Source organism: Capricornis sumatraensis, chromosome 16 (assembly GCF_032405125.1).
Source record: "Capricornis sumatraensis isolate serow.1 chromosome 16, serow.2, whole genome shotgun sequence".
In the NCBI taxonomy this organism is placed as follows: Eukaryota; Metazoa; Chordata; class Mammalia; order Artiodactyla; family Bovidae; genus Capricornis; species Capricornis sumatraensis.
Genome location: NC_091084.1, coordinates 40,437,846 through 40,455,203, shown reverse-complemented (window position 1 = coordinate 40,455,203; position 17,358 = coordinate 40,437,846). Strand labels below are relative to the sequence as shown.

The following is a 17,358-nucleotide window of genomic DNA, read 5'->3' as shown; positions in this document are numbered from 1 at the left end:
GTGAAATCCTTCAAGAGAGGACTGGAATTGTATGAGACCACATCATTTCTAAGTTAGCATCCACATTAGAAACACAGACATTTCACTGGTTAAAAAGGAAAAAAGTTTAGTACATTCTCTTGTTCTGCCTCCATCTTGTGAGCGGGAACGTCATTTGATAACGACTAGGAGGGAGAGCATTTGGTTCCTCTTCAGTTTGTAGAGTTATGTGCATTTTGCAATTCCTTAACTTTTTGGCAGACACCAGGGAGCTTTTGGCTTCAGGGCTTTCAACTCTAAGGATAATTTCACAGCTGGGCTTTTCCTGATAGCTCCCACATCTGGACTCTGAGCATCCCCCATCCAGCATATGGTGAGACCCATCCCCAACCCCCACCCCACCCCCGCCTGCATGAACCTCCTAGCAGAGCACAGAACAAGCTGTGCCCAGTCCTGTTCTGGCCTCACTCCCAGCAGCCTTGAGCGCAGACCTCTTTCCTTTGCGGTACAAATTATGGGCATTTTTTTTTTAAGTAAATAGGGTAGTAACCTCTTTTTAATGTTGTTTTCCTGCTTGAATCAATATTTCAACTCCTTACTTACTCAGCATCTACTGTGTGGGAATATGTCCTGAGCTCTAGAGATAGGAAGACAGCTCATGTGAGTCCGTCTGGCCTGTCCTCCTCCTTTCCTTCCTTGGGTGTTGTTTAATTAATGGTGAAAAACAAAAAGGAAAGAAACACAATCCCACCACTTTGTATATATTAAAAAAAGAAAAGAAAAGAACTTCTCTTCTTTCCCATCCTACCTTCTAAACCCCAGAAGTGGTCATGGGGGTCCACTAACCTTAATGGATTATTGTATTATATCCTTCCCAACTTTTCCTTAAATATAATGCAAATACAGCTGTCTATCCATCTGTATACCCAGACATTTCTTGGAGAAATAGAAACTTATTAGTCCTCTCAATTTTCTTATTTTACTTAACAGATTATTATTAAGTAAACCTACCTCATTATTTTTAATAGCTGATTAGTATTCCATTCAATGGAAGGTCCATACTTTATTCAAACATTCCCTGATTAGTAGACATTTTGGTTGTTTTCAGTTTTTGTGCTGTTGTTATAAACAATTATGTGGTAAACATCTACAAGTATATGATATATATATATATACACACACACACACACATACACACACACAAGTAAGCTTACATAGCTGTGTTATCATTTACATATGATTCCCAAAAGCAGTACTAGTGAGTCAGTGTGTGTATCTTCTTCAATTGTAATAGGCATTACCAAGTTGCTTCCCACATACTACACACATTCATGCACCAGTCAGCCACAGCTGATGCCCTTCTTCCTCACCGGTGCTCTAGGTTCCTGTCTTTTTTTTTTTTTTTTTTTACTGTTTGTTGCTGGTCTTGTAGACAAAGCTATTACTATTTAAATTCACATGCCCCTGACTCATCAAAATGTTGAGTGTCTCACACTTCTGTATGTTTATTGGCCATTAGCACTTATTTTTTAATTACTCCTCCACGGGCTTTGTTATTAACGGCACTGTTAATTCTGACTCATTGCAGGCCAGTTAAGAAGGCAGCACCATGCTAGACCCCTGACATGCTTTGTTGTGTTTAATCCAATAACCCGGGCATGAGGGGAGCGCCCTGCACAATGTGTGAACGGTCAGGCACATTGTGCTCTTCCTGAACGTCCAGGATAGAGTACACACATTGTGAAATAATAAATGGAATGGAAGAGACAGCAAGGGCTGAATAACTTTTTGGCTCCAGGAAAGTCTTCCAGGGTCAGTTAGCATCCAATTCACTCTTTCAAATAGTCCTGAGCCAAGAGATGCCAAATCAAAGCAAAAATCTATCAAGAGAATTCTGATTTAAAACTTAAGGAAACAGCCTCTACATATTTTTAGAACAGTGCAGAAAAGGATACATCTGTGACTCAAAACAGCTGGAAATCTTTTTTGCCAAAAATTGTGCTGATTATGAAAGCCATAATGGTCAGACAAGAGGCAGTCAAGATGCAAGCTGTCCTGTATTTTTCATACATTCAGCTTTTGAATAACCTTCACTTTGGTACATTAAATACTGACCCCTCTAAACTGCCTTTTGAACATCAAATGCCAGCCAGCTACACAGTTTATACAGCAGTGTTTGTACCATTATTTGAGGATTTCATTATATCTTGCCCTTATTGGCTTAATAAACACTGGGAAACCAAAAGAACAAAAATAATAAGCAGCGAGGGTCTTATAAGCACATGTTATACTTGAGAAAATAGAAGACTTTATGAGGCGTGCTGAAAGCAGAGGAACATGAGTATCAGAAGTCACTGGACTTAAGCCAGGCAACCATGTGTTTAGTTGTGAAGATGAACAACAAAATTAAAGAACATGTGTTGAAAATGTTAGTAGCGAACTGTGGGTAAAAGTCAAGGTATCATTAGGGAGTTATACATTTCTTTTAGTTAACTGGAAATGGAGCCTTCTCCTACTTGGGACCTGGTAGGTAGCGATGCGGATAAAGTGTTAGCAGCAAACTGAGGGTAGAAAACAATGTGTCATTAGGAAGTTGAAATATTATTATTTGGCCGGAAGTGGGAGGGGTGGGTAGTTGCTGAAGATGGAATCCTTTCTTACTGGGGCTCTGCTAGGGCAGGCTCTCTCACATTCACTACCCTGTCCCAGTGCCTTCCTTGCCCAAAATAGATGGCTCATAGGATATCGGTTGCAGGGTCAACATTTTAAGGACCTCCTTGTGTACAGGAGGAAGGTATGTCTTCTGTTCCCTACGTAGACAGGGAAGCAAGAAAGAAAGGACCCCGGAGGCTGCTCTGCTCCTCTGCCTTATGATGGACCAGCAGCTCAAGGTGGCACAGAGGACTTGAGCAGAAAGGGTGACAGCAAAGGCCTTTCATCAGACCGTTGTCCAGGCATTCTCCAGCACTGCATCCCTTCCTCCAAATCACATAGACAGCTGATGAAAGTCAGGCAAACAAGACCGTGCCAGGACAGGTGCCCTAAGGACAAAGACAGGACCTGGGAGAGAGGTGCTTCTCATCAGAGGATGCAGTGTTTGGATAGTTGGTGGGACTGGATGCCCTAAAGGAAGGAGACCCAGCATCAAGATCAAGGCCAGAAATCCAAGTCAAAGGATAAATTGAAAATTCATAGTCAAGGTAAAAAATCAAACCAGAGATGCTGGTGATGAAGAATATTCAAATAGATGAACCTTAAGGAATTCACAAAGTAGACTAAAGGCATCCAAATCAATGCCCACCGGCTCACTAGGGGAATTTGAAGAAACTGAAGTGAAATGCCTATAGCTACTAAACAAAAACCAGATAAATGACAACATGGAAAACAAAGTCTAAACTTGTGCCCCAGCAGAGTAAGTCTCTGGACTGTTGGCTCCAAAAAAGAGTAGTGAAGCCAAATTCTGGACACAGTTGAGGTCAGACACTGGAGAAGAATTTCAATGGTGCCAGTGCTACAAGCACTAAGAGTCCCTTGGACTGCAAGGAGATCCACCCAGTCCATCCCAAAGGAAATCAGTCCTGAATATTCATTGGAAGGACTGATGCTAAAGCTGAAACGCTAATACTTTGGCCACCTCATGCAAAGAACTGGCTCATTGGAAAAGACCCTGATGCTGGGAAAGATTGAAGGTGGGACAAGAAGGGGACACCAGAGGATGAGATGGCTGGATGGCATCATCAACACGATGGACATGAGTTTGAGTAAGCTCCAGGAATTGGTGATAGACAGGGAAGCCTGGCATGCTGCAGTCCATGGGGTCACAAGGAGTTGGACATGACTGAGCAGCTGAACGGAACTGAGTGCTACAAGCATAGAAGAAAAGTAGCGTCAACAATACGTGAAGTCACAAACAAGGCAAGGGCAGGGGGACTCTGAAATTCCAAGACTGGAGATAGGAGTGCTGGCAATAAGGCCTAGGAAATGATCAGGATGGTTCCGCAAGGATGGGGTCTACTTAGAAGGGCTTAGCGTCACTGCCATTGCCACACCACCCCAACCTTAAAGACATCACACTCTGAACTTCATCAGCAATAGCTTGTGAACATGCGCAAGGCCCAGGAGGCATTGGTACAAGAATACATGCGTGCATGCCTACATACATACATGTCATCCTGCTCCAGGACTTTTGAGGCTAGTGGTGGTATTTTTTAGTCACTAAACAATGTCTGACTCTCTTGCAATCCATGGACTGTAGCCTGCCGGGCTCCTCTGTCCTTGGGATTTCCTAGGCAAGAATACTGAGGTGGGTTGCCATTTCCTTCTCCAGGGGATCTTCCCAGTCTAGGGGTTAAACCTGCACCTCCTGCATTGGCAGGCAGATTCTTTACCGCTGAGCCACCAGGGAAACGCTGCTGGCGCCTACCACATTGCTTACTTATTTAGCTCAGTTCACAGTCCTAGTTTTATACCTAACTGTGGAGAGCAGTGAAAACCATTGTAGGTGTGAAAGGAAAAAATGAGCTCTCAGTTCTGCTTCCTGAAAGCACATTTCTTTTTCTCAATCAACCCCACTGGGTGAGCAGTACAGAGTGGAGGCTTTTACAATAAGGCCTTTTCACTGCACAAGCCTAGGCCCTGCTTGCCTCAGAAATAGAGTTATGTGGCCTTAATGCTTACTCTAAGTGAACTGACATTTGGTGTGTCTTGTCCCCAAAAGGCTGCTCCTTGAGATGCTTGGGAAGGAGGGTGCTCTCCCACCCCCTGCTGGTCTTTGTCAGGCGAGCAGAGCAGAGCGGGACACTCTCTCCAAAGCATGGGGAGGGATGGTGTCTGGAAGCCCTGAGGGAGTGTTGGTTAGGGATCTGCTCTCAGATTTTTCTCGTAAGAATAAGCTGTGTGTTATCTCCAACCCTAGAAGAAGAGACAGAGGATATTGGTCTGTCTATATGCTGTGTACTGTGCTAAACTGCTTCAGTCATGTCCGACTCTTTGCGATCCTAAGGACCACAGCCTGCCAGGCTCCTCTGTCCCTGGGATTCTCCAGACAAGAATACTTGAGTGGGTTGCCGCGCTCTCTTCCAGGGGTTCTTCCCAACCAAGGGATCTAGCCCGCATTTCTTTCATCTCTTGCACTAGGGTTCTTTACCACTAGCGCCACCTGGGAGGCCACCATCTATATGAGAAGGTGGTAAATAGGGGAAATGCATGTCCAGAATCTCATTGCTACTCAGGCAATGTCCTCAGATAAGAATCTACTGGGTGAAATTATTTCAGCTGGGTGAAATAATTCAAGGTATCTGTACTAAACTGGGTACCACTGGGGTTTCCTACCACATCCCTATCCTGATGGAAAACTGTTCCTTTTTCTTCCTGGTGAGGAGATTCTAAAATATCCCATTGATCTGTCCCGTCCTCTCTGATACTCAAGGAGGCCCACAGCAGGGCGGCCCAGACTGTGAGGTCTTGTTCATCACAGGATCTCCTCAGAGGATTCCCACAAAAAGTCTTTGACAGCAGTGGCCATTAGTGGCTTTCCAAATTTCCTGCTTACCTAAGTGGTGCTCCAGTTAAGACTCAAAGCAGTGCTTCCAAAAGACATCAGTTTTCAAAAGGAACCCTGCTGAGCTTCTATTGAAGCTGAGTTACTGCAGAGCCTGCCCAAGGAACCTCCTTGAGAAAGTTCTTCAGGCCTATTGAGATCACTCAAGAACAAGCTTCTATATGCAGCCCCCTCTGAGCCCCCTCATCCCGCTGCCCAGCACAGGTCAGTGGTTCTAGCCCTTTGGGTTAAGGACGAATTTCACCTGCCTCCAGTCTGCATCTCCCCACCCACTAAGTCACTTCAGTCATGTCCGACTCTGTGATCCTATGGACCATCGCCCACCAGGCTCCTCTGACCAGATCTCCAGATGAGAATTCTGGAGTAGGTTGCCATGCCCTGCTCCAGGGGATCTTCCCGACCCAGGAATCAACCCACATCTCTTATGTCTCCTGCTTTGACAGGTGAGTTCTTCACCATTAGTGCCACCTGGGAAGCCTTAAGCCCACCCCTCACTGGTGAGGCAGAATATGCCTAGGAAACCTTCCCATTGGTAGCTGACCTCTAGGGTATTTAGCAAAAGCTCTGGATCCCTCTTCATGTGGGTACTGATGAATCGTATACCATTGGGCTTTAACAGTAACCTGACAGTCTCCAGTATCCTTCAGCTAACGTGATAAATGCCAGTTAAACTTCAATGGCAAATGTCAGCCACTAAAAGTTTAAAGTTTAGGACCAGCTCAAAGCTTCAAGATAAATTTCCAAGGGGAAACACCCACAGCCAACCTTGTAGAAAACTGCTAAAAAGCAGTGGGAAAGCAGGAGAATCCAGGTCTATTCCACAGACACAGGGACTGCCTTAGGCAGCACAAATAAGTGTATGCAATTTACTCACTCACTTCGTTCATTACAAAATACCAATTGCAAAGATATCTATTTTGTCTTCTTTTCTCCTCTGGTAAGCTAATTACATCATAATTAAATTAGCTTCCAAGTGAGTTAGTTGTTATCAAACTGAAAGTAAAAGCATTCTTCTAAAAATTATTTAGAGTGAAATATTAGCTCCAGTGATAATTCCAGATTGATAACTATTTTTTCTTTTATTAATGTAGGTGTTATTTTAGAGGGAAATCCTGTGTTTAAAGACACTCCTAAGATAAATATTTATTCTCCCTTTAGTGAATGACAGGGAGAAGGCAATGGCACCCCACTCTAGTACTCCTGCCTGGAAAATCCCATGGACGGAGGAGCCTGGTGGGCTGCAGTCCATGGGGTCGCTGAGGGTCGGACACGACTGAGCAACTTCACTTTCACTTTTCACTTTCATGCATTGGAGAAGGAAATGGCAACCCACTCCAGTGTTCTTGCCTGGAGAATCCCAGGGACGGGGGAGCCTGGTGGGCTGCCGTCATGGGGTCACACAGAGTTGGACACGACTGAAGTGACTTTGCAGCAGCAGCAGCAGTGAATGACAAAAGACAGGAAAGCATGTTTGAATCCTTGAAAACACTAGAGGGCACAGTCTACGTGAAATGTTTACATCATGGCCCTTGTCAGCCAAGGCACTGAGGCATTGAAATGTCTTCCGTGGTGAACAAGAGGGGTGGAGATTAATGATGCTTGCTGTACGTGTTGTCATTTGACTTAGCTGCTTCACCACATGCTGCTGCTAAGTAGCTAGAAAAAATGCTTTCCTCTAAAGTATGTACTCTGCCCTCTTTAAAATGACGCAAATATAAAAATTTATATTCAAGTGCTAAATTACACTTCTAATAGATGCCGTACAAAGTTCAAAAACTGGCTGTTTCTGATCAATCAGCTTGCCAGAGCACTTAATGAAGTCATTTCTATTTGATCACAAGTAAGTCTGAAGATACCTAGTGATAAAAATGTCAGACTTTCAGCTCTCTAATGAGATGAAAGTTATTTATGAGTTAAAAGACTGTGGGCTATTAATAGTGAAGACAGAAGTGAGTGGAAAAAGCCTGAAGTCAAAGGACAAAAGCAGGAATCATTAAAGATAATACAGCCCAAGCCCACAATCAAACACACTGTGATACCATGGGTTTCTTCATAGTGCAGGTCAATCAGTTCATGATTATAACGCTTTGTGGTTGAGGGTGAGACCCCAGGCCCACACTTGGGCCCCAGAACAAGAGCACAGATTATAAGATCAGAGAACAGTCTTGAGCATAAAAATAACTTGCAGGTTTTAGCGGGCTCTGAAGTCAGAGTCAATGGCATACAGAGGCAGTAGAAAGGCCAGTGTGAGTGTGGCCAGCATTGAAGAATGTTACCCAGAAGAAGGATTTGAGGATTTGGGTTGATTTTTTGGTTGGTTGGTTGGTTTTTGGCTGCAACATCCATGTAGGATTCAGGATCTTTGTTCCCTGACCAGGGATCAAACTGGTGCCCCCTACGTTGAGAGCACAGTCTCCCTTTGTGGGGATAGGTGATGTTTTCTCCAAACTAACATCACAAGGCTCCTAGCCTTCCAATTCTGCTTAAAAATGGAGTTTAAGCAATTGTTTAATTAACTTCCCATGCCACCCTGCAGAAAACTAGAATGATGACAAGGAGCATCCCTGCATGGGTGAAGGTCAGACTCTAAAATTGGTGCATAAAGTAAAAAAATCACACATAGTCATAATTGTCCTTAAAGTCCCTGAAATCACCTATTAAGTACAGAATATGTGGTTTTATGTGTATGACCTTGAGTTCTTGAGCACATTCAAGTTTGAAAATCACTGAGCTGAGTGGAAGGAAGGAAAGTAAAAATGCAGATGACTGGGTTTAAAAACCTCTTGGCTTTAGACAGCTCTCACTTTGAAGCTCAACCACAGGTGGGTGCTTACCTAATGTTTTACTCCATCCGATTTTATTCATTTTTATTGAAGTATAGTTTTATTTATAGGGTTTCAAGTATCAGCAGATTGATTCAGTTTATGTATACATATATGCTTTTTTAGGGTCTTTTCCATTATAAGTTATTACAAGATACTGAATAAGTTCTCTGTGCTATATAGTAGGTCTTTGTTGTTTATTTTATATGTAATAGTGTGTATCTGTTAATCCCAAGCTCATAATTTATGCCTTTCCTCTCCTCTTTGTTAACCATGAATTTATTTTCTATGTCTGTGGGTCTATTTCTATCTTGTAAATAAGTTCATTTGTATCATTGTTTTAGAGTCTATGTGTAAGTGATATCATATGATATTTGCTTTTCTCTGTCTGGATTACCTCACTTAGTATTGTTGCAGGAAAGGGGACCCCTTCCAGGGCCCAAGTGTGGGCTCTTGTCCAACACTTGGAAATGCACCGTCTGGGGAGACACACGTGCTGAGAAAGCAAGAGACTCTGTTGGGAAGGGGCACCTTGGTGGAGAGCAGGGAGTAAGGGAACTCAGGAGAACTACTCTGCCACGTGGCTCACAGTCTCAGGTGCTGATGATGGAATTAGTTCCCAGCTTGTCTCTCGCCAGTCATCTTTTTTGGCCCATACTCTGCTTCAGGGTCCTTCCTGATGGTGCATGTATCTCTTAGCCATGGTGGATTTCAACAAGAAGGACTCAGGAAGGTTGGTCATCTCCCTCTCTTGGCCTCTCCCAAATTCTCCTGGTTGGTTTTTGGTGGCAGCACCATGTTCCTTACTGGGACCTCCTATTGTGAGACACCTCAAGCAAGGGGACCTGCCCAGGGGTGGGTGGTTTCAACAGCTTCCCAATAGTATGGTAATCTCGAGGGCCATCCATGTTGCTGCAAATTGCATTCTTTCTTTCTTTTTATGGCTGCTGCTGCTGCGGCTGCTGCTAAGCCACTTCAGTCGTGTCCAACTCTGTGTGACCCCATAGATGGCAGCCCAACAGGCTCCCCCATCCCTGGGATTCTCCAGGCAAGAACACTGGAGTGGGTTGCCATTTCCTTTTCCAATGCATGAAAGAGAAAAGTGAAAGTGAAGTCGCTCAGCCATGTTTATGGCTGAGCAATATTCTATTGTACAAAATTCCATTGTACTTCATACTATCGTAATACTGAGGCTTTATAAGTTGGATAAATGTTAACAGATTTGTTTTAAAGATGATACGTATGAAAGCTAATAGACCAGGATCTAGCATGATAGGTTTCCCCAAGTTCATGTCCATTGAATTGGTGATGCCATTCAACCATCTCATCCTCTGTTGCCCTCTTCTCCTTCTGCCTTCAGTCTTTCCCAGCATCAGGGTCTTTTCCAATGAGTCAGCTGTTCAAATCAGGTGGCCAAAGTATTGGAGCTTCAGCTTCAGCCCTTCCAATGAATATTCAGGGTTGATTTCCTGTAAGATTGATTGATCTCCTTGCTGTCCAAGGGATTATGAAGAGTCTTCTCCAGCACCACAATTCAAAAGCATCAATTCTTTGGCACTCTGCCTTCTCTATGGTCAACTCTCACTTGGCAAATTCCGGGAGATAGGGACAGGGAGGCCTGGCATACTGCAGTCCATGGGGTCACAAAGAGTCAGACATGACTTAGCAACTGAATAACAAGCGTGATAGGTGCTTCGTGGATGTCTGCAAGATTGAAATCAAGTCTTGCCTAATCAAGTCCCCATACACATGGCTTTGCGTAAAGGTGGTATCTTCCATGCTGGTGTTCTTGGAAGGGGCCCCAGCACACTCCTGGGCACGGCTTCACAAGGTGGGCATGCTACAGCTCTAGCGCTCCTCGGCACTGAGGCAGTAATGTCAAGTCTCCATTTAAAGGCATCTGTTTTTTAAAGCCACTTTATGTAACTTTGTGTACACAAAGCCTGTTTTGAAATGAAATTATTTATTTGGTTATTTGCTACATTTGCCTTTTTTCACTTCTTTTGAAAGCTGAAACTTAAAGGAGAAAAGATGCTCTGTTTTAGTTGTAAAACTGTCACAAGCAAGGCAATAAAGAGGTTTCCAAAAGGCAACAAAGAATCCAGCTAAAATTGGTCTCAGGACTTCAGTGAATTTTGTTTCAAGTTTCACACTTAATCGAATATCTCACTGATGTCAGTAATGACTCTTCCAGCACAAAAACTCAAAACAAAATCCACTACTTTGTTAGGGTAGTGAAGGGGGGAAGGAAGGGTTCCTTTTATACAAATTTACTATGAACCGAAGTGTCAGCCCAGGGCTGGGCATGTGTGATCCAGAAATAAATAGTGCATAAGCTTGATCTGAAGGTAACAATTAGGTGAAAATATTCAGTCCATTTAGATACGTTAGGGAGGCATATAGGTGCTAGCTTTCCATATACCTCTTAGGGCAGGCAGGATAACTTTGTCCCCCCAGTGTCTTCACAGTTACTCTGCTCTATACAAAAATTTCCTTCATAATAGCACTGCCCCACCCAGGTGTTCAATCCAGATATCAAGTGGTCAATTCAAACCCCCTCCTCTCCTTCACACCCACAATAGCTGACAACCTTGGGACATGAAGCAAAGCGAAGTTGCTCAGTCATGTCCAGCTCTTTGCCACCCCATGGACTGTAGCCTACCAGGCTTCTCAGTGCATGGAATGTTCCAGGCAACAGTACTGGAGTGGGTTGCCATTTCCTTCTCCAGGGGATCTTCCCAACCCAGGGATTGAACCTGGGTCTCCCGCGTTGCAGGCAGACGCTTTACCATCTAAGCCACCAGGGAAGTCTCTACCTTCCCTGAACCTTGGGACAGGTTCTAAACAATAGTTCTAAATCCTGAACTATTTCTTGGATCCATCTCTCCCTCTCCTCTGCCTCTTCCCTGATTAGGGCCTCATCACCTCTTGCCTGGACTACTGCAATAACCTCCCAGCTTCTCCCCTTCCTCCATCCTCACTTCCTGCCTCTTCTCATGCTCCCCTTGCCCCACTCTGAACCCTTGTAAGTCATGTTCCATCCTTCTGCTAGAAAGAGCTTTTTTTTTTTTTTTGAAATTTTTTAATGTGGACCATTTTTAAAGTCTTCATTGACTTTGTTACAATATTGCTTGTTTCGTGTTTTGTTTTTTGGCTGCCAGGCGTGTGAGATCTTAGCTCCCCAGCCAAGGATTGAACTTTCATCCCTTGCATTGGAAGGTGAAGTCTTAACCACTGGTCCACCAGGGAAGCCCTAAAAAGGGCTCTCTAAACACAATTTTGATCGTGTCACTCTTTTGCTTAAATTCACCGCTGCTTTCCCATTATTCTCAGCAGTGATTGTTCACCTTTTTGTCCTGCTGGTGCGTTTGCTCACATGCATGCAGGATTTTGAGGTCCATTTACTCAGCTAGGTTCTGGGTGATTGTCATCATGTCCATAGTAAGCTGACTCCCCCACCTTCGATGCTGCTAACCTCATCACTCTGGAGTGTTTGAGTTCCCTGTGGAGAATCTCTGGCGTACAGCATAAAACCTAAGGTCCCTGAACTTGCTTACATGTCTCTCCCTGGTCTGTCCTGTGCACATCTCAAGCCTCATTCCCTCCCAGTCACCACATGTGCCCCGTGCACCAGCCTCCAAGCTGCTTACAACTCATCCTGCAACAGCTTGCCGCCCCTGTGCCTTTGCACACACTGCTCTCTTTTCCTTGAATTCTTTCCCCTGCCTCGCATTACACAGTTAGCATCTTCAAGACACAGCTCAAGAACCATCACTTCCAGGAAGTCATCCATGCTCCATCCACACCCCTAGTCTTACATGTTCCTCCCCTAAGCCCATGTATGGCTCCATGCTTATCTCAAATTAATAGCACACTCAAGGGTATAGCTTTCCTTGTGCACTAGAATATTAGCTCTTTGAGACCTGAGACTTTGCATTATTAATTTTTAAGACCTCAGCGCCTTGCACAGTGTTTTGCATCTTGGGAATTTGCCAATATTTGATGTTTGCAAAAGGAAGAGAAGAAGGAAGAAAAGGTGTAAAATTGGAGCTATAGTCATTTCCTTTCCATCAAAGCCATAAAAAAGAAAACATTTTTAGCATCCATTTAATAACTTCTATGAGGTTTCACTCTTGACTTCATGTATTTGAAAAGTCTTTATGAAAAAGATCTTTTGGCTGATTTTTTATTCTCACTTCTGGTGATTTGCTTTAAAGTTATATGAAGGATTCATGGAAATCTGTAGTGTTCCCAGATTCTAAAAGAGGGTACTCTACAGGATGGTGGCTGAGAGTGTGGGCTCTGAAATGAAACAAATCTGTGTTTGAATCCCTCATGGCCACTTACTATCTGGCTTTGGCACCTCTGAGAAGCTACCCACCTTTTTGAAGTCTCAATTTCCTCATCTATTGAATGGGGATCATAAAACTACCAATTCCATACCATTAGTTTGAATTTTAAATGATATATATACACTTGAGTAAATACATATAAGGATTTAAGAAATGATTATTATTATAAGGACAAAATCTAATATACCCAGTATTAAGTTATGGCTTCATTAGTAGGTGACTATCACGTAATGAATTCTAATAAAGGAGAAACAACAAATTCACTGGGAACACAGATAATGAGATAATAGAGAAAGTATTTTTTCTAATATGTTTAGCTCATTTTCTTATAATTAAGCTACAAGATTATTCCTCCACCTACAAAATGGATAAATTCTTCATTGGATTGATTTGTTTGAAAAGATAGCTTAAATGGAATGAATTTCCCTTAAATGTGATTTTCTCGCAAGATTAGATTCTAATATGGAATAATCCTAAATTGAGAGCTCTAATTGAACAGTACAGGAATCAAGCATGAGGCAAAGATATCATCCGTTCACAAATGTCAATCAATGAAGAGACACCCATTGGGGTGTCGGAGGGCTCTCAGAACATCATGCAATGGGAATGATCATAAATGACATTGACTGAGTGTCTGCTGTGTGTCAGGCAGCCCAGCCTCCTCGAAGCCTCATGCCTGCACCAGATGAAGATTTTCCATTCACAGTGAGGGAATTCTCTAGCCAGCAAGCCAGCACTCCCATCTGCTCTCTGGAGCATCCTTTTCTCGGGATGTGAGGACCTGCACAGCAGCCTCTGTCATCAGCGTGCCTCCCAGCAAAGGGAGGGAGGAAGTCTCCAAGCCTCCGTCATTCAGACAGGGTGAGGCTTGGGAAGCCATTTGCCTCACGTCCTTTCTTCAGAAAGTCCTTCTCTCCCTTTCCCTAGGCACCTTTTAGATTTTCTTCTGAGTGCATATTACTCTCTGAAATGATGTTGTACCTTGGTTTATTGTTTTGTGCAGCTTCCATGAGCACAAGGACTTTTCTGTCCTATTCCTTGCACCCATCTCATGCCTAGGACAGTATGTGGGCCAGAGCTGTGCTCAGAGCCTCTGTGGTGAATGAAAATAAGGAAGAAGGGTGGGAAAGGAGGGGGATGACATCGTCTAGTGGTGAGGATTCTCACGCCCCCAGAGCCGGGTGCATGCTTGCCCAGGCTGGAGCACACTGTACTGAGGTCCGTCTCCAGGACTGTTTGTCAAGTTGATGCAGCAGCCCCCGCCCCCACAACTTCCCCCATGGCCCTTGGCTAATCTATTCCCTTTTGAGCCAAACTCACTGATTAGCCTTCAGTTTCTTTGACTTTCAATCATGCGGGATCCTGTTCTTCCTGCTTAACCCTTAGGGAAACATTCATCTTTCACCACGATTTCTGCAGGTGGCTAATATCATCGATTATTTGACTCATTCAGCTCTCAGAGGGTAATCTTTCCTTTAATGCAAGTTTCAAGGCCATCTCACCGTGGGCTCCGCCATATCACTGATTACACCGGGCAGAGTCAAGCAGAGGTGTTGGCACTGCTCTCTACTGACTCATCTGGACGCTGCGGTGCCGTCACTCTCTGCTGTGTTCATGCTAAGTGTCTCTAATCAGCCTCGATCTACCCTTCAGCACAGCAAAAAGATAAATGCCAGACTACAGGAGACAAACTACCCGGAAACTCTCCTCATTCACTCCGCCAGGGCCCATGAACTCCTGATTAGGAGGAGGTTCTCTGACTCCTTAGAATGAATCCAAAATCAGAAGGTAGTGGTTATATATCTCCGCAAGAGAAGAAGACCAAAAAATGTTTTTGTTTGACACAGCAGCAGTGGAGACAAGACCATGCTTCTCTTTTATGAAACATCTGAGAGTAATTCATTGAGAGCTTGACATTTAATATCACCTAATCACCTCTCCAGCAAGATATTTGCTTTGGCTCTATCACCCCCCACATACAGGCACATAGCTGCTGGCACTTGCTGGGTCTTGCCGTTACTTGGGCTGCTTTTAATACCCAAGGCAGGATTTGGCAAGAAGCAGCAGCACCTGCTTTATTGAAAGGCATCGTCGTATTTTATCCTCTGAAAGAGAAACGTGTGATATAAATGTCCTTAAGAGATGATGACCATACATCCAGATGTCCAGTCCAAAAAGCACTGTGCCAGACACCCAGTCACTCACAGTCACCCAGAATGGAGGCAGGAGATGGAGAATTTGAGTTTTTAAGGAAAACAAATTTGTAAACTCCTAAGCCTGCTCCCAGCCAACATAAACCCAGGTTATTTTAGAGTGCCCACTGGCTCAAAGAAGAGATTCACACCTCAGAGAGGGCTGAGGAAGAAAGTGATGTTCAGCTCCCTTGTTGCCCAGATTCTAAGAATGAATGTGAAATTCACTACCTCAGCCCAGAGATTTTTATAAAAAAGAAAAGATTGGCCAGAATGTGCAATGTCCAGCAACACATTACTTTTGAGTCCCTGGCATCAATGAGGCATTAATATAGAGGACTTTTCCTCTCCACTTTTCAAAACTGGAGCAGTCATTCCAGCAATATAGCAAAGAAGCCCAAAATCCATAATGCTTAGCAGCTCAGGTACAAAGACAATGAAATCAGAAATCCAAGGTTGTTACTGCCAAGGGCTTATCTTCAGTATGATAGCAGTCTGTTAAATTTCTCATAGCTCAACCCTGCCCAATCTGATTGGGTCATTCCCTGTCTGAAATTCTTGTGTGACTCCTATGGTCTACAGCTGTGATTTTATAAGTGCTTTGTGGGGCATCAAGTTAAGGCTTGGGGGTCTGAGAGGCAGGGGTGTGGTTCTTGGTCCCAAGCCTTCTGCTCTATCAGAGTTCTTCTTTCATCTGTTCTGCAAGGTAGACTTCGCTTCCAAGTAGGACTTTCAGCAAAGAGTCTTGTGAATTAGAAACAAAGTTTGAAAAGCCTAGAAGCTACCTGCAATGCAGGAGACCCAGGTTTAATCCCTGGATCAGGAAGATCCCTGGGGAGGGAAATGGAAACCTGCTCCAGTATTCTTGCCTGGGGAACCCCATGGATTTCCCAAAGGAGCCTGGCAGGCTACAGTTCGTGGGGTCACAGAAAGTCAGACACAACTGAGGGACTAACACTTTAGAGGATAAAATTAGGCAAATCCTCAGTGTTCTGTATCCTATCTACCTCTTAGACATCCCCCCAGGGCACACTTATCGCCCAGTCACTCCTGGCAAGGTTCCTTTCTCTTCCTTTGTCAAGACTCCCTTCTGTGACCTCTGCCAGGATTTTTCTCCCTTCTCTCCTCTCTGCCGGGTAGGTCTGTACTGTTGTTTAAAGACTCAGTTCAAATTTTGCCTTTGGAGCGCTACTCTTCCTTCATTCTCAGCAATCAGCCCTATTCTCACAGTTGTTTGCCTATGTGCTGACTGAGGCACATGGAATAATGATGTGTGTCTGAAGCTTGGACCAGTCTTTACACTCATGGGAAACAGAGTCCGGGTCTGATTTCTTTCTTCCTCTGTCTTCCTCTAGGGCTTGGCATACAGTGGGAGCTTGATAAATATTTGATGGATGGAGGCGTACCTTTGTAACTCACCACTAGATAGCAGCTTGGCATTTTCCCAAACAGCTCTATTCAGAAGGAATTCAAAGATACAGAGCCAGAGCCACAATCTATAACCAATTCAAGGAACTCTGTGTTAACAAAGATCATGACTTCCTTTAAGAGCTTCTGTTTGGATCTGAATTTCTTTTCTGTAAAAATAATGATTACAAGAATGTCAACAGAAATTTTGTACAGTCGTCCCGAGCTGAAGGCTCACAGACAATAATGGTCTCTTAAATATGCTAAAGAAAGTCCAGTACTTTGGCCACCTCATGCGAAGAGTTGACTCATTGGAAAAGACTCTGATGCTGGGAGGGATTGCGGGCAGGAGGAGAAGGGGACGACCGAGGATGAGATGGCTGGATGGCATCACGGACTCGATGGATGTGAGTCTGAGTGAACTCCGGGAGTTGGTGATGGACAGGGAGGCCTGGCGTGCTGCAATTCATGGGGTCGTGAAGAGTCAGACACGACTGAGCGACTGAACTGAACTGAAATATGCATAGTGTGACCCTACTAATCTGTCTGAGTCATTTTCCCACTTAATATCCTTCTGCAGCTTCCTGTTGTTCAGGGCTTTCAAACCTCTCCATGAGCACCTCTGAGGGAGAGGTCTCCATGGAGTCTGGCTGGAAGAGCTGTGGCCCTGGGCCCCACACACTTTGCTGCAATCAAAGAGGTCCCTTAAAATCTAAGTGTCTAAGTGTTTCGTGTTTCAGTTTTGGTTGCTTTTTTTTTCCTCTGAATGCCTTTGACTGAGCCTCTTTTCAGTTCACCGTCGTTCCTATCACTTAGTATTTTGTCTATTATCTTCATCTGCCTTATCCCAGTTGTCATTTGAGTTTACAACTCAAAACTCACCCCCAAACCAGTCCTGTAACAGCTGTGTTCATTTTTATAAACTCCTTTCCAGGTCTGGAGCACATTCATCCTTGTTTTTATGAAGTTGCAGTCATGTTGCACACACCATTTTCTATTTTCTCTCTTCACTTAACACCAGACCATAAGTATTTTTCCACCATGCA

General features: G+C 44.0%; 1 protein-coding gene and 1 non-coding gene across 2 annotated transcripts in view; one reads left to right on the top strand and one right to left on the bottom strand.

Annotated features, from left to right (window-relative positions):
* The window catches only part of SPON1 (spondin 1), a 310,921-nt gene that overhangs the window by 219,464 nt on the left and 74,099 nt on the right, over window positions 1-17,358 (top strand). The gene's annotated exons all lie outside the window — the stretch shown is intronic.
* On the bottom strand, window positions 11,097-11,168 carry TRNAC-GCA (transfer RNA cysteine (anticodon GCA)). The gene has a single exon. It is a non-coding gene; the product is annotated as a tRNA-Cys (tRNA).